Below are 23,509 nucleotides of genomic sequence, written 5' to 3' on the forward strand. Positions count from 1 at the left end.
TTGGTGATTTCCTAACAATGTACACAACTTTTGTTAAAAGGTGAAATACTTTGCATAAAACACAACCAGGTACACACCTGTGGCCTAAAGTTAAAATAGTAAGACCATGACAAGATAGCCAACTTTGGTTGGCAAAGGTATATACTGTTGGTCCAGAAGGTACACAAGTTTGGTTAGGGCACAAATCTTTCACACTCTGTCATCCTGCCAGTGTACTCTGCCTTGAGGGGCCACAAGGGTCAATTTTAAAAACCGGATCCGGCGTAATCCGTCGAAAAAACGAATAGAAAAACGAATGAACCGGATGAGACGGATCCGGTTTTGTCTGTCAAGAACAAGACGGATCCGGCAGAAAACCGGATCCGGCACATCAGGTTTTACAAAACATTTGCCGGATCCGGCATTCCGGCACGACGCCGGATCGCGCCTGATGCCGAAAACCTGATGTGTGAAAGTAGCCTTAGCGATATCGCTAGCAATATCGCTATAAATTGTGACGTTATAGCGATATTGCTAGCGATATCGCTGTGTGTGATACTTACCTACAACCCGCTCCCCCTCTGGTTATCGCTGATCGCGCGAGAACAGGCTGGACTGTTTCTCGTCGTCAGCTTCCTGCGGGGCTTCCTGTGGAGAGATGAGAGACGAGCGAGGAGCCAGGCGGGAGGACGCAGGATCGCCTAGTGTGACAGGTAAGTAGCGACCCCCGTCCCCAGCGATGTCGCTAGTGAGATCTGCCTGTGTGGCAGCTCACTAGCGACCACTTAGCGATGTACCAGCGATCCTGACCGCGTCATATCGCTGGTCGGGATCGCTGGTGCATCGCTAAGTGTGACCGTACCTTAAGTGTAACGGTACCCTAAGTGGTTCACAAGAACTGCCGTTACCTGATTCATTGTTCCTTAACTTTGCAAATTGAACTGTTTATTCCCTCATTTAACTGTTTACCTCCCAGCATGGAGTATCCCATTGTTAAATAAAATTGTTGACCCTTGCTCTGCTTCTTGTCTGTCACTGCATCCTGCAACCTGCTCATATTTACACAATAAAAGCTATTTTTATTTTATCATTTTTCCGCTGATGAAGCTGTATGGTGGCTTGTTTTTTTGTGGGATAATATTATGTATTCAGTGGTACCATGTTTATTTATATTCATATTTTTTAATGCGTTTTATTACACTTTTTGTTCAGAGGTATGATGACAAAACATTGTTTTTTTTGCCATGTGATTTTTTTTAATGGTTTTAGTGAATAAAAGGGTTAACTAGTTGGGCAATTTTATAGGTCGGGTCGTTCCGGACGCGGTGATATGAAATATGTGTATTTTTATTGTTTATATATTTTTTTTCATAAAAATATTTATTCATAGATACAATATATTTAGATATTTTATTATTATTATTATTAGTATTATTTTTATTATTATCATTATTATTATTATTTTTGTATTTTATTGTTTAATATTTTTGCAATTTTTTTAAACTTTTTTTTCACTTTTTCACTTTGTCCCACTATGGGACTTTCATTTTTTGCAGGCCGATCGCTTGTATAGCATGAGGATGCAGTAGCATCCCTTTATGATACAAACTGTCAGTGCTGCAATGACACACAAACTTGCTACATTATGCTCTGGCAGTGGGGCTGTCTTCCCTCTACCTATTTCTGAAATGCAAGTTCGATCGCAGCATTTAGGGGGTTAAAGTGATGGGAGTGGTGCGGCACCACTCCTGGCACTGACTGCCGGTTATCAGCTGTCAGGATCAGCTGACAGCCGGCGGCGATTGCCGGGATGTATCCACATATCCCAGGTCACAGGGATGTATGCATACACCTCGAGTGGAAAAGGGGTTAATATTATTAATAATAATAGTAATAAAGTGATTCAAGCTCTAAACAATATTAAAGACTAACCTAGCGAAGGCCGGTCAGTATAGGGCTGCGGTATGGCCGACTACGGGTCCTTAGTTACTATGTGTCACTTAGACATCCTGACGTCCCACGGCATGCTGTCTGATGATGCTTCGGCGTCGCAGCCGCTGGGCCCAGCTGCTGAGGATCTGGCGGAGGCTTCGGGCGTTCCTACGCCCAGGTGAGGCAGGGGCACAACAGGCTCTAGGAAAGTCCTTTGGCGGGGTAACCCCCCGCAGAGGCAGTGATATACCGCCTGTTAGCGAGAGGATGGAGGCCGCAGCCCCCAGGCAGAGACGAGCCGCAGTGATGCAGAGTGGCAGCTGGTAGGCCGCTGGCACAGCCTGGGGCTGTGGTTGGAGTCCCACAGATGGCGAGGGGCAGGCCTCAGCTGCGGACTGAAGCGGGGTGGCAACGGGCAGGCTGCAGCCGCGAGCTGGGATAAGGAGACCGCGGGCGGTAGCGGGCAGGTCACAGCCCTGAGCTGGAGAGGAGCGGCAACGGCCGCGGGCGGCAGCGGACTGGCCGCAGCAGCGGACTGGAGTGAAGCGGTGTTCTTTAGTCGGTCGGCTCGGTGCCGTCTCCCTGCAGTCCACTGCAAGTCTCCCTCCCATCTCTCCTGCCGCTGTCTTCTGTCTCTGGTGGCTGCTGGAGGCTCTTGCTCTCTGGCGCGCTTGAGGTCTCCTGCTCCTCCTCTGCCGATCTGCTGACTCACCCTCACTAGCGTCCTCCGCCCCTTTTATATTAGCTCCTCCCCCAACCGCTCTGGAAATCTCTGCTGTCCGTCCTCTAATTCTGTCCCCCGGAAACAGACCCCCTAGGAACCTTGGTGACGGTCCCCTTGGTTCCGGCCCGGACACGTGGCGGGGGCCCTTCCTCCTACACTGTAGCTACATGGGGAGGGAGGCAAAGTCATGGGTGGGGCAAGGATAACATTCATATCCAGGTCCTCAGGGGCGTAGCTATTGGTTAGGACATCAAGGATATGTTCGGTAGAGTCACACAGGGTTAGAAAAGGAAACTACACATGCCTTTATCTTTTCTCACATAGCCCATTGCTATGTCAGAAGAAACAAGTATTATAAATGGCACATGTGCTCCTGATATTAAATTAATGTCCCTGTGACCCCTGTATATCTGCACAGGAATTTGAAACTATGTTACACTACAACACTGTTTCTCATAGAGGGCTATCCAATTGTTAAAAAATAAAAATAAATTCTTATTCTCCCCTCACCACTCACTGCTCCGGCCCTCCGCTCCTCACTGCCACCATTCCATTCCTCTTCACATCGTCATTGGCCATGCTGAAATACCCAAGCCTCTCACACTAGACCATGACTTCCTGGCTTGATTAGCCCACGCAGTGCAGGAATGGGGTGCCAAAGGACCACCAGTACACACTGACTCTGGAGGCCACTGTTCAGCTACATGCAAATGTCACATTACCCTCATACACAAATTTGCCCATGTTTCTATATAATAATAAATGCTGTAGGTTGTTACATGAGGGTTGAGATGATGCCCTTGTTTATACATAGTGAAACAAATGCATTATGCCAACTACTTTTCATATAGGTGGAGAACACATTCCTGCATGGGGGCCCAATGGGAGATTCTCCTGTTCTCCTGTGGGCCAGTCCGAGCCTGAGCTCAAGAGGGTGCGGGCATGTGCTGTGAAAAATCAGGGCCCATGCCGAGATATCATTCTCAAGGAGTTTGGATGTTCTCCACATGTTTGTGTGGGTTTCCTCTGGGTTCCCTGGGTTTATTCGACACTCCAAAGACTTATTTTCAAGGAATTTAGATTGTGAGACCCAATGGGGTTAGAGATGATGATAATAATGAATGAATGCAAGCAAAATAAATAATAACATAAAAAGCTACACTACCAACAAAAACACAGAAAAGTGTTGGTGGTGGAGTCTTCATAAGATTTTCCACAGCCTGATGGTCATATCCACACATACGTGAGAGGACAGTCATCTACTTTAAACCTGCCATTAACAGGCTAGTAGGTAAATGCAGTATATAAGGCATGTAAGAGTGACCTGAATTGGTAGAAGACTCAGAATTATTCGTAGGACGGAGTCATCTGTTTAAGAAACAGTGAAAATTGTTGAATGTTTCAAAAAAGGCTTAAGAGCAATTTAAGAAGAAACTAACATAAAATACTTCACGTGTGTAAAATTCTTGTTCTGAAAATTGATAGTTTGGATAGGCATTCAAGATCAGGAGGGAAAAATGTTCTCTTTTAGGGCAGACTGGATCATACATTCTGGTTGCACTTAAATTATTTATTCCTTGGTTAAACTTGATGGACTTGTGTATTTTTTCAACCGTACTAATTATATAATTATTAACTAACAATAAATGGACTGATTGCGCCATTCTTAAGGAAATAATTCATTGCATAGAGAGAGACCCCTGTGTTTTCATTAGAAAATGTGTAAGGCTGTGTGCCCACGCTGCGTTTTTTATGCGTTTCCAACGCCTTTTTTGCCATATTGGAAACACTTAAAAAACGCAGTCCCATGCAATCCTGTGCCCATGCTGCGGATTTTACCGCTGCGGAATCACTTAGCGGTAAAATCTGCAGCATATCCATTCTTGTTGTGGAATCGCGGCGATTCCGCAGCCATAGGATTGCATTGAAACGCTCACTTTACGCATGTGGCTATGCCCACCATGCGTAAAGTGAGCACTTCATGTGCAGATGGTACCCAGGGTATGGAGGAAAGGAGACTCTCCTCCATACCCTGGGTACCATATTACCGTAAAAAATAGAATTAAAATAAAAAATCGGGTTCTACTTACCCTCTATTGGCCCTTGGAGTCCTTCCGACTCTCAGCCACGCTGCCAGCAACTTCCGTTCCCAGGGATGCATTGAGCGAATGACCTCTGATGACATAGCGGTCTCACATGATGCTACGTCATCAGAGGCCATTGTCACAATGCATCCCTGGGAACGGAAGTTGCCAGCAGCGTCGCTGAGAGGCGGGACGACTCCGGGGCCGCCAGAAGGTGAGTATATCTATATTTTTTATTTTTTTTATTATTTTTAACATTCCATCTTTTGCTATTGATGCTGCATAGGCAGCATCAATAGTAAAAAGTTGGTCACACTTGTCAAGCACTTTGCTTGACAAGTGTGACCAACCTGTCAGTCACTTTTCCAAGCGATGCTTCAAATCTCTTTGAAAAGCGCAAGCATTCTGTAAGGCCTCTTTCAGACATCCGGTGTCAGGGGTCCGGTGGCCTGCGGCGAATAGCCGGGCCGCCGGATCCGGCCTGCAGCGGTGACACCGGATGTACATGCGGCCCCTGATGCGGCTTGGAGGACATTTAAAGGAGCCGCAGCACCGGGGGTCGAGAGAGCCAGCCGGAGAGAGATCGGGAGGTGAGAGAGCAGCCAGAGAGACAGCGGGGGACAAGAGAGCAGCCAAAGAGACAGCGGGGGGACGAGAGAGCAGCCGAAGAGAGAGCGGGGGACGAGAGAGTAGCCGAAGAGAGAGCGGGGGACGAGAGAGCAGCCGAAGAGAGAGCGGGGGACGAGAGAGCAGCCAGAGAGACAGCGGGGGACGAGAGAGCAGCCAGAGAGACAGAGGGGGACGAGAGAGCCAGCCAAAGAAAGGTATGGAGCGTATGGAGAGAGAGAGAGAGAGAGAAGGGGAGGGGGAGAGAGAGAGAGAGATGCGCGCCGGGCACTTGTGGGGTTAAAACTCATAGTGCCCGGGCATGCGCAGTTGAAAAAGCCGGTCCGGCGCTGCAAAAAAACGTTGCAGCCAACGTTTTTTGCAGACGCCGGACGGCGCATGTTTGCCGTATCCGGCAAAACCCGGAGGCGCCGCATGTCCATCCGGCATGATGCGGCGATCGTTACATTCTATGTGAAAAAACCGGATCCAATTCCGGATCCGGTTTACACAAATTTCGCCGCATCATGCCGGATTTAAAAAAACGGATGTGTGAAAGTAGCCTAAGCTAAAAACGCTTGCAAAACGCTTGTGTTTTGCAGGAAAACGCATACGAATTCTGCATGCGTTTTACCCACGGCAGGGAGTTGCGGAAATGCTGTGGACATTTCCGCAGCATTTCTGCAACGTGGGCGCTTAGCCTAACATTTTACTTTCTGGAGGATTTCCCCTTAGGTCACAGCTGATTGCTGGGGGTCTCAACATCGGACCGCTTAGTGTTTAGCAAATCTGTAGTAGAATGTATTGGAGTGCTCCTCATTTGTGGGCAGCTTCTTTAGGCTTTGAATTTCTGTTTTGCTGCTGTACAATATCCTTTGTAATTATACATCTAATTAACTTTTAATTACTTATTTTTGTTTTCTCTGGAAGTCAGTATTGGCCCCTGGGAGTTATCTACTTTCTTTCATAGAATTGTGTGCCAATTCTAGTAAAGTTTGATGTACAGTTCATAAACTATTAACTTTAATTATGATTTACTTTTATTTGGCCAGCAAGTCAAGAATCCTGACTATAAGAAACTGTAAGTGACAGTCAGCTGCCAATTCATCATCTTTAAACCCAGGATCAAATACATTGTCTGAAGAGAGGTCACATGGAACTTCACCATTTTTATGACACATTAATCTGTTCTCATCAACCAACAAGAACGCAGATGAGACAAACCAGGGTTTGCCTCTTCTCTCTTTCTGTGGGTACCATAACATTTGGAGGCAGTAACTGCCTCTTTGATATATCAGCTACTCCATCTTATCAGTCAACGGGAAGAGATAATACAAAGAGTCTCAAGAGAGTCGTCAGGAGACTGAACAAAACACAAGTGCAATAAATGGAAGACCAAGTAAATCATGTAATGTGATTGTTTCTGATAATACTTCTTGGTCCCTTGAAATTATCACATTATTGGTAACCCAAAACTGTCCAAATTGGAAAACCTTTTGGAACCAGAGAAATCTTATTAGCGAAATAAAGCCTTATTGTATGCTATGTGATAAAGATAACATTTTAACTTTAGGTCATTAGATTTTGAAGATTTTACATAATCAGTGTAACAGGCTGGGTGGTGGAACCACTGTGCCAAAACCCAAGGAAGACCTGGAGGGGCGTGACTAGGAGCCTCAGCCAATCCGACCACAGATATGCAGCAGCTAACGACACCGCGGTCCGTGAAGAGGCAAGGGAGGTGCTCCAGGTGCTACTCAAGGTCTGACCTTGGGTATATGGCAGCTGACCCCTAGGAACAGGTAGCTAGGAAGGCCCCGAGGAATGTCTAAGAGATGCAGGCAGGCAAAGATGACAGGAACCACAGGTGCAGACAGGACTGTCTGACATAGAGATGAGCAATGGCGAGTGGAGCTGGCTCGGCTGCCGTTGAGGTGAATACTGGCAGGTGCAATTGGCTTGGCTGCCTTTGAGGTGAGCACTGGCGTGCGCATCTGGCTTGGCTGCCATTGGGGTAAGCACTGGCGGATGCAGCTGGTTCAGCTGCCATTGAGAAAAGCACTGTGGGATGCAGCTGGCTCGACTGCCATTGAGGAAAGTACTGTGAAAAATGAGGATGAATGAACTCATGGAGATCAACATCCAACACTGCGGAGACACCATCACATGTTTCTCAATGCAGTGATACTAAAGCAATGCCCCCATCCCTTATGGGAAATATGTAAAAACATGCAAAACACAAGCCGCGGAGACACCATCACGTTTCTCAACGCAAGCAATGACTAGCCAGGTCTTTCCCCGGGAAGGAACAACCACGGGAAGGGCAGTCTCCAATGAAGGAAACCACCTATGCCAAAACATGGTATCCATCCACAGACAGCTGTCTTGGGGTATTGCCCCTCATCAGTGTGGAGTAGGAAACTGGCCAGTAGGAGCAATGCCTAGTAAAAGACTGTGAAAAATGAGGATGAATGAACTCATGGAGATCAACATCCAACACTGCGGAGACACCATCATATGTTTCTCAACGCAGTGATTCTAGAGCAATGCCCCCATCCCTTATGGGAAATATGTAAAAACATGCAAAACACAAGCCGCGGAGACACCATCACATGTTTCTCAACACAAGCAATGACTAGCCAGGTCTGGAAAGTACTGGGGTGTGCAGCTGGCTTGGCTGCCATTGAGGAAAGCACTGGTGGGTGCAGCAGGCTGAGATGCAAGTACTGGGACCTGAGAACTGACAAGTGTGTTAGCAACAAACTCACAACATTGCACAGGCACCTCCATGTTGGAGGAAGTGTTTTAAATAGTAAGAGACCTCCAGCAATTGGCTGGGGACACTTTAGAGGAACGCACGTGGCCCATTTTAGAAAGAGGAAGTGTGTTTACATGCACTCTAAGCACAGTGCATGGAAACCTGCTAGGAGTGCACACACCCAGGGCAGCAGCTGACCCGGAAGAGGCAGGACGCGAGCCTCAGCAGGGAGTATGCTGATGTCTCTGGAGGGAGAGAGGGACTGCAGGCAGAGATGCGGGCACTACAATCAGCTTTGCTTTACCTTATGGCGGTCTTGTACTAGCTGTATCGGTGGCCATGTGATTCCTAATTTCACCTTGGTACCAGATCAACAAATTACGATGACAACCTCACTAGCTTATGTAGCCTTTGGCCTCACCTCATTCAAGGTCGGTCCAATTCTGCAGACCAGACACTGGTGAAGCCCATAGTAAAATCATGGATGTGCACCATCCCATTGTTGACTAACACTCTCTAAAAAATGAACAACTGTTCCAGATGGAAGTGAACAACACCCTCCATTATCTTCTGTGCTTAATTAAATCTGTTAATTGGCAGATCCTTCCCTATACAATGAAATCCTTACATAGAAGAAACAGTCCCCCAATGCAATCAGAATTGACTCCAGTTTGATAATTGCCCCTGTTCTGACATTTTAGTTTTGAAATATGACTGAGTTTAATATGACATTTGGGGTTGAAGCCAAGTCCCTGATTACTGACTTTGTTTTGTAGTTGTCTCTAGTCTGACTAGGAAAAAGATCCATTATATTCCATCCTGGCAAAGAGAAATACAAAACTTTATGCTTGTGTCTATCACATTATCACCATGTAGGAAGATCATGAAGACCACCAAACATTGTCACATATCAACTTTAAAGTGTAGCCTGCAAGTAATGCTCTTAATATTGCCAGCACATTTTCTAGAGTTCTCATTAGTGATGAGCGAGCATACTCGGTAATTGTTGTGTCCCATGAATGAGAAAAACTTGCTATGTATTTCTATGTTATGCATTGCATTCTGTTGCTGCTTGGAAGAAGCCCAGCTCTTTGAAGTTTGTCCCTTCTTCCCTTCTGTAGTTGATGATGTTAGCCCTTGCTCCTCCCTTCTTCTTCATTATCAATCTGATGTAGCCATCTTTGGATGCACATGTATACTTCTCTGTTGGTATTACTCTTTCCACCTGCTGCATTGTACTTAATACAAGATTTCAGAGAATATCAATTCTGTTTCTCCTGGACTCTTATTACAAGTCAGTGCTGGCTGAGTTGGCACTATCCGAGGACGCTTGGCATGTGAGTACAACAATCATACAGTTATCTAAGGGATTGATGGCTAAGGATTTGGAGACTCTTACTGCCTTGGAGAGTCAGAATAGTGGAAAGAGTGGCCTGCCACTAAGAACGGTATACAGCATACAGTCCAGAGAAAGGTACATCTATCAAGCTAATTGGGACACAGCAGCTTAGGCCCCTTTCAAACATCAGTGTCTCCGGTAAGTGTGGTGACAGTTTTTACCTGTGACATGTACACACGTAGACCCAGAATCTATGTGTGCACATGTGCGTGTGTTCACACAGACCGTGTGACAAGTCCGTAGACATGTCTGTTTTTTTCCGGCAACACGAACCGCAATACAGAAGGCACACGTGCATAGGGATCACCTTATTTGTGTCATTCATGTGCTGTCCATGTGCGTTTTTGAAAACATTATTTCTTTATTACAGACAGGTGCCTGGAATTTGAGATGAAAATATTGTATAAACTATATCTCGCCTTATTTTGTTGAGGTTAAGTAGTTGTTTGTGGAGGCACATGTGTGTAGGTTGCAAACATTGTTTCGTTATTATAGATAGGTGTCTGGAATTTGAGACCAAAATACTATATAAACTCTGGCCTTTTTTTGGTGAGGTGAACTAGTTGTGTGTGGAGGCATGTGTGTGTGCAGGTATTATGCTGGTTTTCCCTGATATCATGGCACCATGTGTTGATACTGAGTGCCTAATATCTCTTGTGGAACAACACCCAGAACTTTGATACACTCATGTGAAGGAATACCACGACTGGCAGAATATAGAGCGTGGATGGCGGGCAGTAGCTGAAACATTATTTGCGCAAAGTGGTTGGTCAGCATATTCCCCATCCAAGCAAACAAAGCATGGTGAGTAAGAGTACAAGCAGGAACGTGGGATGCAGTGATGGGACACAGGCAGAGCAATGGTTAACAGGTTTATTTACAGGGGAATACTCCATGCAGGGAGGTGAAAGGTTAAACAATATAAATGACAACGGATTTTGCAAGGTGAGGTACAACGGTACAGTTAACAGCAGTTCAGTAGCAATCGTGTTAGGAACTCCTAAATCTACAGCTCCAGCTGCGTACTCAATTGCACCGACAGCGGCTGGCGCGATGTCCTTTCCAGTGGGGCCAGATAAATGACAATACCCCATCTTCTGGTGACAGTGGTCAGTCTTCGGTACCTTCCACTGTCCCTAGTCCATATACTGTAGTGGCTGAACAACGGTAAGGGCCACAGTCCTGTATGAGCCCACAGTGGCTCTGCAAGTATACAAAGGCCAAGTCAAGTCACAAGTGTCTGGGGCTGAGATTTACTAGCACAGTCAGTGTGTAGGTTACGGTCATGCTACCGGTCTCTTTCAGGCAACACATGCCCGGTACTCATGATCCTGAAGTGTCTGCTGCTGCAACACATGGCTCAGCTCTGCTCTGTGTGCAATGCTCTGCATGGCTCTGCTCTGCTGACACGGCTCTGTCCGGCTCTACTCTGCTGACACGGCTCTGCTCTGCACAGTTTTGTCTGCACGCGACGTGGGCTCCTTCTATAAGGCCTGCCATCACATCGGTACTCTGTGGTGAGGGAAACAGAGTGCACTGCTCCCCGCCGGCGGCAGACTGCTCTGCTTCGTACGCTTTTTCCTTTCATGCCTCTGCTGCTGTGCGCCCTTTTCTGGCTCTCCCTGCCCTTCTCCATCCCCAGGAAGGTCCTCCTTGCTCAGGCTTTCCCAAAGAGCAGGGGAAGGTCCGCCCCACTAAGGCTTCTCCCGGGAACAAAGGATGCAGCCTTTCTAGTTCTGGACCTGGCATGCAGGTATTTGCAGTCCGGTCTATCTCCTGACATTCTCCCTCACTTTTAACACGCCCTTCCATGGGCGAGGATTTGTCATGCTCCAGGATACTCACCTGAGGGCCTACAACTGCCCACAATTTTTGCAACTCCTCCTGCCTTTCTGGCTCCATGTTCTCCCAGTAAGGCTTGCAGAGGTCACTCCAACCTTCGAGTGAAGTGATAGGGACTTTAGTCACTTTTCTCACATCTTCAGTCTCATCCAATATCTCTGCAACATCAGTCACTTTCACACCTTTCATCTTCTTTTTCTTAGCTTTGTTGCCAGCAGACAGTACATCCTTTTCCTTGTCTTCTTCGGAAACCTTAGGGACTTCTTTCTCGGACTTCTCAGACTGTGAACTAAGTACTGGCAATTCTTCTCTCTTTGACAGGACTGAAATCGGATGGATTAAGACCATGCAGACCACACGTTTCATCATCCTCGCTGGGTACTGTGGGCCTCATTTCCTATTGCTCTTCTGCCACACCCGGATGCTTAACCTCTTTCAACCAGTCAAGATCTCCGGGGCTGTCGGGCGGTGAATTTTCCATTTCAGAGAGCGAAGCTAGTGGTTCTTCCTCTTCACAAACTGGAATCGTTGGAGTGGACGTACTGGAAACACTTGGCACTTGTTCCTTTTCTATGGGTTCCCGTAACAGGCAGGGACACGACAGGCTTCGGTGGATCATTCGAATAGACATCTCTTCTTCCCTTTCGGGTGGTCTTCATGGATTGCACCCTTGGATACAGTTTGGAGTGTCACCAGACTCGCCTCTTCATATTCTAGAGCTGCAGAAGGTAATGTCTTAGGACCTTCTACCTCTTTATAGCCTACTATTTCTGGAGGGAGTATCTCAGGGGCACCTTACAGGTCTTACATCGGATCAGGGTCCCCTGAGCTAACGGCCAGCAAACTGTCCACTTCAGAGGACAAGTTAAGTGACTCTTCCTTCTCACAAACAAAAACCGTGGGAGTTGGAGTTTCAGGGACATCTGGCTCTTTCTCCTCTTCAGGCTGAGTCACACAGACAGAACCTTCAGATCCAAGTTGGAGTTCCACCAGGCTCGCCTCCACGCCCCTGACCAATGCAGACACTTCACTGTAGATAGTCGACCTCTTCTTCATCTCTTCTCGGCACCGGACGTCGGGGCTCGGTCTAGCTCTGGGTCTCACCGTAGCATTTCTCCTAGGGGCGGCGTTCTGAGTGGAGCTGGTGCTCCCCGGATGGAGCACTTCTCTCTCTCGCTGCTGCAACACCCGGCTCAGCTCTGCTCTGTGTGCAAGGCTCTGCATGGCTCTGCTCTGCTGACACGGCTCTGCTCTGCTGAGACGGCTTTGCTCTGCACAGCTCTCTCTGCAGGTGACGGGGGCTCCTTCTATATGGCCCGTTGCCACACTGGTACTCTCTGGTGGGGGAAGCAGAGCGTGCTGCTCACTGCTATGTGCACTGCCCTCTGGCAGTGCTCCGCTTCGCGTGCTTTTTCCTTTTATGCCTCTGCTGCTGCGCGCCCTTTCCTAGCTCTCCCTACCCTTCTCCATCCCCAGGAAGGTCCTCCTTGCCCAGGCTTCCCTCAGACAGCAGGGGAAGGTCTGACCCACTCAGGCTTCCCCCCACGAACAATGGATGCAGCCTTTCTAGTTCTGAACCCGGCATGCAGGTACCTGCTATCTCCTTACAAGTGCACCCATGGATATTTCTTTGCCATAACAAACTGTACTTACTTAATTCATATATAAACTAGTAATAACAGTGCTGTCTGATGTGCTAGTGATTCAGTAATTAGGCCAGCACACTAGAATTCAATGTGTAAGCCCTTATGAGAATCATAGTCTCTATACTTCTGAATGTGGTTGTTGAATGGCAAACATAAGGATGTACATTGGAATTGTGTTTTAAAAAACATACAAAAATCTTGTTGTTTCACAATGTTATCAAACATTAATTCAGCATGTTGGGCCTTGTCTGGACAACCATGCTGTTGCAAGCTACCAAAGTATAGTCTCCCCTGTTCAGTGTTGGTCATACAAAAGTTTTCGTGGAGCAGACACTTTTTCTCTCTTCAATTTTTTATTTCAGCTGTAGGTGATAAATTCAACAAATTCCCGCAAATATCTTCCCCCAACACTGCCCTTGCAGGTGTCTGGCAGGCATTTTAAAAGCTGTGTATACTTACTATGCTATACACACATAAATATGGAAATGAAAGGTTTCTGCTACTAACCCTAGCACCGTGTACGTTATGTTGCTGGGTACAATTATAAACTTTATGCATGACTGGAGATATCTAAGTGCAAAGATATAGTACTGCCATACCTGCTGGATGCTTGTGTTAACATACAGATCAAGTTAGCATTAAAGGCATATATATTATTTTGCATTTATTACATTGGTTCCAGTTCTCATAATATGACTGGTTGATGATACTTTGTCAACAGTGGCTTTGCTGAAACAACACTGGCGCTCAGCAAGGGACCAGTACCGTCGGGAATGTAATCTCCTTCCCTCGACATCTGGGGCGAGTAGAAAGCGCTAATATGTCTATTTCCAGAATTTAGATTTCCTGCGCCCAGTCATGGAACTCAATCAGTAAGTGAATTTATGTGTTTTGTTGCCTATAAACAAACAATATAGTGGATGGGCAAGATTGATGCTTGACCCTGGACATTTTTCATTGTTGGTTCTCCCACACCAATATTGTTTGAGGCTAAGTACGTCTGTGGGACTGTAAAAAATCAAGCAATCCTCATTGTCCAAACACATTTAAAAGGCCATGGAACACGCATATTTTTGTTGGTTTGAAAATTCATATTCCAGATTGAACCTACACAAACCAACAAGGTTAACCCCTTTATGACAGCCAATACGTCTTTTAACTGACCTGAGATATAAGAGAATAGTCTTCCCATACAGGTGACAATCCAGCAGCTGTCCACTGTATCTGACAACTTGCTGTATCACAAACACTCAGTGTTGTCACCGTCCATATCTATTTAACCCCTTAGCTGCTGATGTCAAATTTGATAATGTGATATTTTTTATAAATAAACAAAAAACATATCAACCTAAATTTACCATTATCATAAATTATAATGTGTCACGAAAAAACAGTCTCAAAATCACTGGGATTTGTTGAAGCGTTCCAGAGTTACTACCACATAAAGTGACATTGCTCAGAATTTAAAATATTGGCCCCGTCACTAAGGGGTTAAATCAAAAATGTGGTTTTACCACATCCCAATGTTTACAAACATCACAGTTGAACTAGAAATGTCTGACCTCACATCCCTTAGTGGTCGCTCTTATTTTTTTAACAATATTTTTAAAATGAAAATATTGTAAACATGTTTATGTGCCACCTTTTGTGACAATCTCAATTTCTTTAATCCTAGGACTGAGGACAACTTGGACGATTCAGATGACTCACCAACAGCGGCAGCCTCTGCACCTTGTACTTCAGGTATCGGAGACGGATCACACAGCTGAGGTCACTCCAACACTACCACTACAGCCATCTGATGCTGATGAAACAACCACTGAGGGTGGTAATGTAAGCAGCCAAACCACTACACAACCATCATCAGAGGCAGCAAACGCCCCAGCACCCCAGGCTCACAAGCATCAACAACAATTCAATCGCGGTGCATAGCACCTGGTGTGAAAGGAAGACGAAACAGGCGACATGAGGAGATCAGGATGTTGCCAGAAGTTTTTCATGCTAGAGTGCTGAATATCATGAACTCACTGATGCCAGAAACAGATGTTGAATGTTTTTGCGGCTCAATGTCTCCCTGTCTGGCTAATGTACCAACACATCTTCAAGAACCTGTCCATGCAGCTATGCTGACCCTCCTTGCTGCCAGCCAAGGAGAGATTGAGCCCAATCAGGTGTTTGCACCCATACAACAGTGGTGAACTGACCAACATCAGATCCAGTTGTCAACTATAGAATCAACACACCAGGAGCAACAGGTGCCTGCAACCTCTTATGGTCCGGAACAAGCAACAACCAGCCAACAATACACACAAATGGCAGCACCCTATTATTTCCAGGAACCACCCCTTGCATCCTGTGACATCGGCGGCTATGCCCGCCGATGCCCCTCCTGCAGCAGCGCGCACCGCAGCGTTCCCTTACCTGCGCGCCCCCGTCCGGACGCGCGCCCGTCGTCCACCCGCCCTCACGGCGGCTCCTGGCACCCACTCCCTGTCTCGCGCACGCCCCCTCCCGCTCTCTCTCTCCAGCGGTGGGCGGCGCTGAGGGGCTGGAGTGGGGGACGCACTTCCGGGGGTTGGTGTATTTCAGGCGTCCTCGCTGTTAGGAGGACGCCTGATGATTGTGTAGTACTCTGCATCCTCTGGCCTCTACAGTTCTCCTGTAGCTTTACCTTTCTCTGCCTTATCCTCCCTGCCGTCCTCAGTCTCGTCCCCCTCGCCCTCCCCAGTCTGCCCAGGCGCTGCTTCCTTCCTATCCTCTGTGCCCGTCCTCTGTCTCCGGTTTGCCCTGGTCCTTCCTCTTGCCATTCCCCGTATTGTGTCTTTCCCTGTGCTACCGGTCCCTGCTCGTATCTCGGCCCGCTGCCTCCCCAGCCCCTTTTGTCCGTGGAGCCGTCCCTCTTGGTTCCGGCTGTCGCGCCTCCGTCCTCTGTGGTCCTGCCCCAAACGATCCCTGTATAGGGGTCGGTCTTCACCTGGCGTGCTCGGCCCAGGGGCTCCGGATCCGCGATCCAGAGGGTCCACTCTCTGATGTAGTTTCTCCTAAACATTACAGTATCATCAGGCCATGGACCCCGCCGGTGCCGCGGCTGCCACTCAAAAGGAACTGCTTTTCCTAAGAGAGAATCAGACCCGTATCATGTCATTCATGAAGTCCATGGACACCCGGCTCTCCGCCCTGCAAACCGCTGACCCAGCGCATGCACCTCTCTTAGTCAGTCTCCAGCAGGAGCTCGCACAGCAGCGCGATGTGCAATCTCACATTTTGGGGTATATGGCGTCCGTGGATGATCGGCTGCTTTCTTTGCAGTCCTCTGCGGCCGCTCCTACCCAAGCCCGGGACGCTGTCTCTTTCCCTCCTCCCCGTCTTGGTAAGCCGCCTAGGTACTGTGGGGACCCAAAGTTGTGTAGGGGATTTTTAAACCAGTGCAGACTGCACTTTGATCTTCTGCCCCAACAATACCCCACGGACCGTGCTAAGGTGGCTTTTATAATCTCCCATCTAGAGGGGGAGGCGTTGGCTTGGGTGAATCCGTTGTGGTTTTTGATGAACCCGGACGCCTTGCTTCCTCTACAGAGGCCCTTTTTAACCTTTGCCAGGGGTCCCTTACGGTAGGGCAATACGCCATCCGTTTCCGGACCTTGTCCTCGGAGCTGGGGTGGAATAATGAAGCCCTGGTCGGTGCCTTTTCAGAGGCCTTTCTAGTAAAATCAAAGACGAGTTGGCCGGGCGTGACCTTCCTACCACCCTGGAAGATCTCATCTCCCTGGCTACTCGTATTGACCTGCGTTTTCAGGAACGCGCTAGAGAGTCAGCCAGGGAGAAGAGGCCCTTTAGATTATACCAAGCTCCCATTCCGCGCGCCGTTGCTCTCCCTAGTAACACTGCTCCCGAGCCTATGCAGGTGGATCGCATCAAGCTGTCCGAACAATGGCGTAAGGAGAGGATGACTAAGGGACTCTGTCTATATTGTGGAGGGGCCAATCACTTCGTTCGCACTTGTCCTGAGAGACCGGGAAACGCATCCGCCTAGGCCAGGTAGGAGAGGGCCCCCTAGGTGATCAGACCCCCTCTCTCCCACTTACTCTTTCAGCTGTGCTTATTACAGGTCGGGGGCGTGGCTCGGTGGAGGCGTATGTGGACTCGGGCGCAGCAGGCAACTTCATCCGCCAGGAGGAGGTTGACAAACTCCAGATTCCCGTGGTCGTCTTAAGTAACCCTCGAGCAATCACCTCCGTCGATGGCAAACCTCTTCCTGGGCTCATCACCACGGTTACCACTGAAGTAAAACTACAAATTGGCGCACTTCATTCTGAGAAGATTGCCTTTTATGTCCTGCCTCAATTATCCCACTCCATTCTCTTGGGACTACCTTGGCTTAGGCGGCATGAGCCAGTTGTCGACTGGCGCTCCGGAGAGATCTTGCGCTGGGGCACACCTGCCATGCAAGCTGTTTACGTACCCTGGTTCGTTCCCATTCTCAGCCTAGGCCAACGGATCTCCCCGGCCTTCCTGTTCCATACCACGCCTACGCTGATGTTTTCTGCAAGAAGGAGGCGGACTCCCTGCCCCCGCACCGGTCCTATGACTGCCCCATCGACCTGATTCCTGGAGCGGTTCCTCCCAGAGGTAGAACATACCCTCTTTCTCCTGCCGAGACCTCTGCCATGACGGAATATATTCATGAAAATCTGTCCAAGGGGTTTATCCGGAAGTCCTCTTCTCCTGCGGGCGCAGGTTTCTTCTTCGTCCGGAAGAAAGACGGATCACTGCGGCCTTGCATTGATTACCGGGGTCTAAACAATATCACCGTTAAAAATCGTTACCCCCTTCCGTTGATTCCGGAGCTCTTTGACCGGCTGAGAGGAGCTCGGATCTTCACGAAGTTAGATCTGCGGGGAGCCTACAATTTGGTCCGGATCCGTGCTGGGGATGAGTGGAAAACGGCCTTCAATACCCGTGACGGGCATTATGAATACCTAGTCATGCCATTCAGCCTTTGCAATGCCCCCGCTGTGTTTCAAGAATTTATCGAGGTATTCCGGGATCTACTCTATTCCTGTGTGGTCATCTATCTAGACGACATTCTCGTTTTCTCGCCCGATCTGTCCTCCCATCGCAAAAGCGTATGCTTGGTCTTGCACCGCCTTCGAGAGAACCAACTCTACGCCAAGATTGAGAAATGCCTTTTTGAGCAGACGTCACTGCCCTTCTTGGGATATGTCGTCACCGATTCCGGTCTAAAGATGGATCCCGAAAAACTCAGTGCGGTACTCAAGTGGCCCCGTCCAGTGGGGATTAAGGCCATCCAGCGGTTTCTTGGGTTCGCAAATTATTACCGTCAGTTCGTGCCTCATTTTTCTACGGTTACCAAACCCATCATGGCCTTGACCCGTAAGGGAACGAAGCCCAACAGCTGGTCCCCTGAAGCTGAAAACGCCTTCCAGGCTCTGAAACGTTCTTTTGCGTCAGCACCCATTTTGCATCGGCCTGTGACCAGCAGGCCCTTCGTCCTGGAAGTGGATGCCTCCTCCACTGGAGCGGGGGCGGTCCTGTCCCAGCAGGCTTCATCCGGACGGCTGGTCCCTTGCGGCTTCTTTTCTAAAGCCTTTTCACCTGCGGAGTGCAACTACTCCATTGGAGACCGAGAATTACTGGCCATTAAGATGGCCTTGGCTGAATGGCGGTATTTACTCAAGGGGGCTGTACATCCCTTCACCATCCTCACGGACCACAAGAACCTGGCTTACCTGCAGTCTGCCCAAAGACTCAATGCCCGGCAAGCCAGGTGGGCCCTGTATTTCTCCCGCTTTGACTTCCAACTTCACTTTCGACCTGGTAATAGGAACATCAAGGCCGATGCCCTTTCCAGGTCATTACAGTCATCGGAGAGGGATGAAGTCCCATCCTATATTATCGAGCCTACTAAGATGATCACCGTGGCCCCTGTGAATTTTGCTATTCCTCCGCCCGGTAAGACTTTCGTCCCTCAAAGCAGACGTACAGAGGTGTTGGGCTGGGGGCATTCCTCCAAAATTGCTGGTCACGTTGGGACTAAAAAGACTCTCTTGCTGCTGTCCCGGTATTACTGGTGGCCCACGCTTCGCCAGGATGTTATGGACTATGTTGCCTCGTGCACAATCTGTGCCCAGAACAAGGTGGCTAGGACTTTGCCCGCCGGCCTTCTTCACCCATTGCCAGTTCCTGAGGTCCCCTGGCAGCAGATCGCCATGGATTTTGTGACTGATTTACCCCGCTCAGCTGGATGTACCACCATCTTAGTCGTAGCAGATCGTTTTTCCAAGATGGCCCACTTCATTCCCTTACCGGGACTACCGTCCGCCCCGAAGTTGGCCGAGATCTTCATCCACCAGGTCTTCAGGCTGCATGGTCTTCCTCAGCGGATTGTGTCGGATCGGGGGGTCCAGTTCACCTCCCGCTTCTGGAGGGCTCTCTGCCGGCTTATGGGTACATCTCTCGACTTCTCCTCCGCATACCATCCTCAGACCAACGGGCAAGTGGAGCGAATTAATCAGGTGTTAACCACCTTCCTACGTCACTTCTCCAACGCCCATCAGGACAATTGGGTCGCGCTCTTACCTTGGGCTGAATTCTCGCACAATAACCATCCCAGCGAATCTACCACCAAGTCACCATTTTTTGTGGTAACCGGTCAAAACCCAGGTATTCCGTTACCTTTCTCCACGTCTACAGGAGTACCCGCAGCCGATTCTCTTGCTAAAGAATTCTCGCAGATTTGGAGAGAGACCAGGGACGCGCTCAAGGGTGCCAACAACCGAATCAAGAAACATGCAGACAAAAGACAGAAGGACGTGCCTCCGTACCATCCAGGTGACAAAGTCTGGCTTTCAACTCGACATATCCGTCTGAGAGTTCCCTCTTATAAGCTGAGTCCTCGGTACATTGGGCCGTTTGAAGTGATTGGACGCATTAATGAAGTGGCTTACAAACTGAGGTTGCCTGCTTCGCTCCGGGTTCCCAACGCTTTCCATGTCTCGCTCTTGAAACTCGTAGTCCTGAATCGGTTCCAACCAGTTTCCATCATCCCTCCTTCACCTGTTATCTCGGACAACGTCTTCGAGGTCAAGGACATCTTGGCTATGAAAAGAGTCAGGGGTAAGACCCTTTTTCTTATCGATTGGGTGGGTTTTGGCCCCGAGGAAAGGTCCTGGGAGCCTCGGGAAATTATCAATGCTCCCCGGATTCTGAAAAAGTTTTTGGCCAATCTCAGTAGGGGAGGACGTAAGGAGAGGGGTACTGTGACATCGGCGGCTATGCCCGCCAATGCCCCTCCTGCAGCAGCGCGCACCGCAGCGTTCCCTTACCTGCGCGCCCCCGTCCGGGCGCGCGCCCGTCGTCCACCCGCCCTCACGGCGGCTCCTGGCACCCGCTCCCTGTCTCGCGCACGCCCCCTCCCGCTCTCTCTCTCCAGCGGTGGGCGGCGCTGAGGGGCTGGACTGGGGGATGCACTTCCGGGGGTTGGTGTATTTCAGGCGTCCTCGCTGTTAGGAGGACGCCTGATGATTGTGTAGTACTCTGCACCCTCTGGCCTCTACAGTTCTCCTGTAGCTTTACCTTTCTCTGCCTTATCCTCCCTGCCGTCCTCAGTCTCGTCCCCCTCGCCCTCCCCAGTCTGCCCAGGCGCTGCTTCCTTCCTATCCTCTGTGCCCGTCCTCTGTCTCCGGTTTGCCCTCGTCCTTCCTCTTGCCATTCCCCGTATTGTGTCTTTCCCTGTGCTACTGGTCCCTGCTCGTATCTCGGCCCGCTGCCTCCCCAGCCCCTTTTGTCCGTGGAGCCGTCCCTCTTGGTTCCGGCTGTCGCGCCTCCGTCCTCTGTGGTCCTGCCCCAAACGATCCCTGTATAGGGGTCGGTCTTCACCTGGCGTGCTCGGCCCAGGGGCTCCGGATCTGCGATCCAGAGAGTCCATTCTCTGACGTAGTTTCTCCTAAACATTACACATCCAGTCAACAGATCCAACATAGGCCACTGAGTGAAGTTGCTTGGCCATTTCAACCACAACAGCAGTACACTCTGCCACCAAGGCAACTAACACCTGCCCTAAATAGATATGTGCATCCGACCCCTCTGCCACCAACACAGCACACAACTGAGCAAACATGTCAGTAACTTTTCTCGCCCACAAAGGCAAATGCAACCTGTTGGTCAGCTTGTCCAATACTCAGTGAGTATTTGTTTACAACACAAAACACAAAGGCTCATTGGGAAAAAAAACATTTAACCTCACCCACAAATAAAAAACATGAAGCCAAAGGAGAAATGGCCAAGATCAGAGTATTGATTATGATTTAACATGCTAACTTGAAAATTAGTGCACCTTTTCCACATCTAACCCTTTAATTACAGGGCCAACTCTTTAATTGCAGACTAAAAAAATTGTCTCCGGTATGTGTTCACACGGTTGGTACACGCACGAATGACACACATATATTACAAATGGACACACGGATAGCACACGGATGACACACGGAGTAGACACAAGGACACATGGACATACGGACATGGATATCTCCGGTACGATTTTTCCGGGACTGGGAAAAAACGGACGTGTGAAACCACCCTGACATAGAGTCTGCCGATACTGCCTGTGCTACTTGTAAACAGCAACATTGTATGCGAGTTCCTCCGCAGCTAGGAGCAGAATAGTCCCCACCTTTGCATTCCTGTATACAATGGAAAAGACTGTGTCACGCCGCTCTCACCTGGAGGTGGGGCCTCAGGTCCAACATCTCCTCTTCCAGGGCCGCGCCCACTCCGGGGGTCTCGTCGGGTGCTCACGCGCACCTGTCGCCCTTAGTCCCATGGTTGCGCTGTGCTCTTCTCTGCTCTGCCTCTGGTCTCGTCCTCTCTATGTCCTGGAGGACCTGACCCGGAAGTCCAAGTGATCATGTGCTATATCAGGCTACCTCCCCCTGTGGGAGGTGCCTGATTATTGTTGTGCTTCCTGGCTTGGTCAGTTTGGTCCTTGGTCCTCTGTACTCTGGTCCTCTGCCTTTTGCCCTGTCTCTGTGCTTTGCCCTGCCGTGCCCGCTGGCACATGCTCCGTACCTACACTCTGCTCTGTGCTCTGTCTGTCCCTTACTTCGGTGTATTTCCTTGCATGCATCCTGCTTTGCCCGCTCTCGGGCGTGATTGTCAGTATGCGCCACATGTGCTCTCGTGCACCCGCCTTGCACGGTTCAGTATCTAGCGCACTCCCATGTACATGCTCTGTACGTTTCTATACCCTGCATACTCCTGAGGCCACACTTTGCACTCTCCTGTCTCCAGCTCACTCTCCGTTGCATCCTGCAAACACACTCATTCCTGTCTCCTGTGAGCCGGCCACCAGGTTCCAGCAGTCGTGGTATCTTACCCACCTGGGGCTAGCCCCTGACACTCCCTATATAGGGGGTGGTCCTCACTAGACCAGCTCACCCAGGGAAGGTGGGTGCCACGACCCAGAGGGACCACTCCGGAGTCATCACGGTTTAACAGACTGGAAGAATTTCTAATTCTCTGGCTGATTTACAACAGCAAGAAAAAGACATAGGATCTCACGCAGCCTTCAGTGAAAGATCCAAATGCTTGACTAAACCTACATGGAAGGTCAAAGACAATCTACAAACTGCCAAATGTGAATTACTTTCCAGTATATCTTCCCTACGGTAAAGAGTGCAGAATCAAGTGACTGTCTTATCTATGCCTGGTGCTCACGAGTTACCACCAGAGGGAGCCCTGGAACGATTGTACTTAGCATACCAGTCTTTCAAGGACACTTGTGAGAAATATACCTCCGTCTTGGTGAGACTAAACATGCCAGAGTCTCTAAAGAAACTTCAGAGCTTTCAACAACTCAAGTTTGAATGAATCAGAATATATTGGGCCTAGAAAAATGGCAACTTCCTAACCATAACAACATCAGAAGAGAAACCAGAAGCTATATGCCATAAAATAAGTAAACTTTATTGTGACACATATGTAATTAAAATATCATTAAAAGGAGATACACACCCAAGAACTGCCTAACAGGCCTGTATGCCAGGATTAGCACTTAGTGTGCACTAAGGTAATGAAAGAAAGATGTCAGAAGTTATGGATTAGAATGCAATGCCCACAGCACTTTGAAAGGTAACATCAGGGGAGGATATGCCATCTATTGATATCTGGACACAGTCCTGATTATAAGGTTTGTGGCCTAAATTCACATGCTTTTATGGAGCAATTGCTTATAACCATGTGCCTATAAGTAAATGGAACATAATCAGTAATACAAAGTGCAATAGTGAATCAAAGCATGCTACTCAAAAAAGGCCTGGAAAGGATCAGCAAGTGAATACCTAATAAGTGCCTGTTATGGTGCAGCAGTGTTGGCTACAAGGAGATTTGGTAAGTAAAGTGCAAAAAGTGCATATATCAATTCTAAGATAATACCAATCCCCATAGAGTCACTGCTGATGCATGAGTCACAGATAAAAGAGAAATTATTATTATTATTTATTTATTTATATAGCGCCATTA

The sequence above is a fragment of the Dendrobates tinctorius genome, unplaced genomic scaffold, assembly GCF_039654945.1.
Source record: "Dendrobates tinctorius isolate UK_male_01 unplaced genomic scaffold, ASM3965494v1 ptg000028l, whole genome shotgun sequence".
Classification (NCBI taxonomy): domain Eukaryota; kingdom Metazoa; phylum Chordata; class Amphibia; order Anura; family Dendrobatidae; genus Dendrobates; species Dendrobates tinctorius.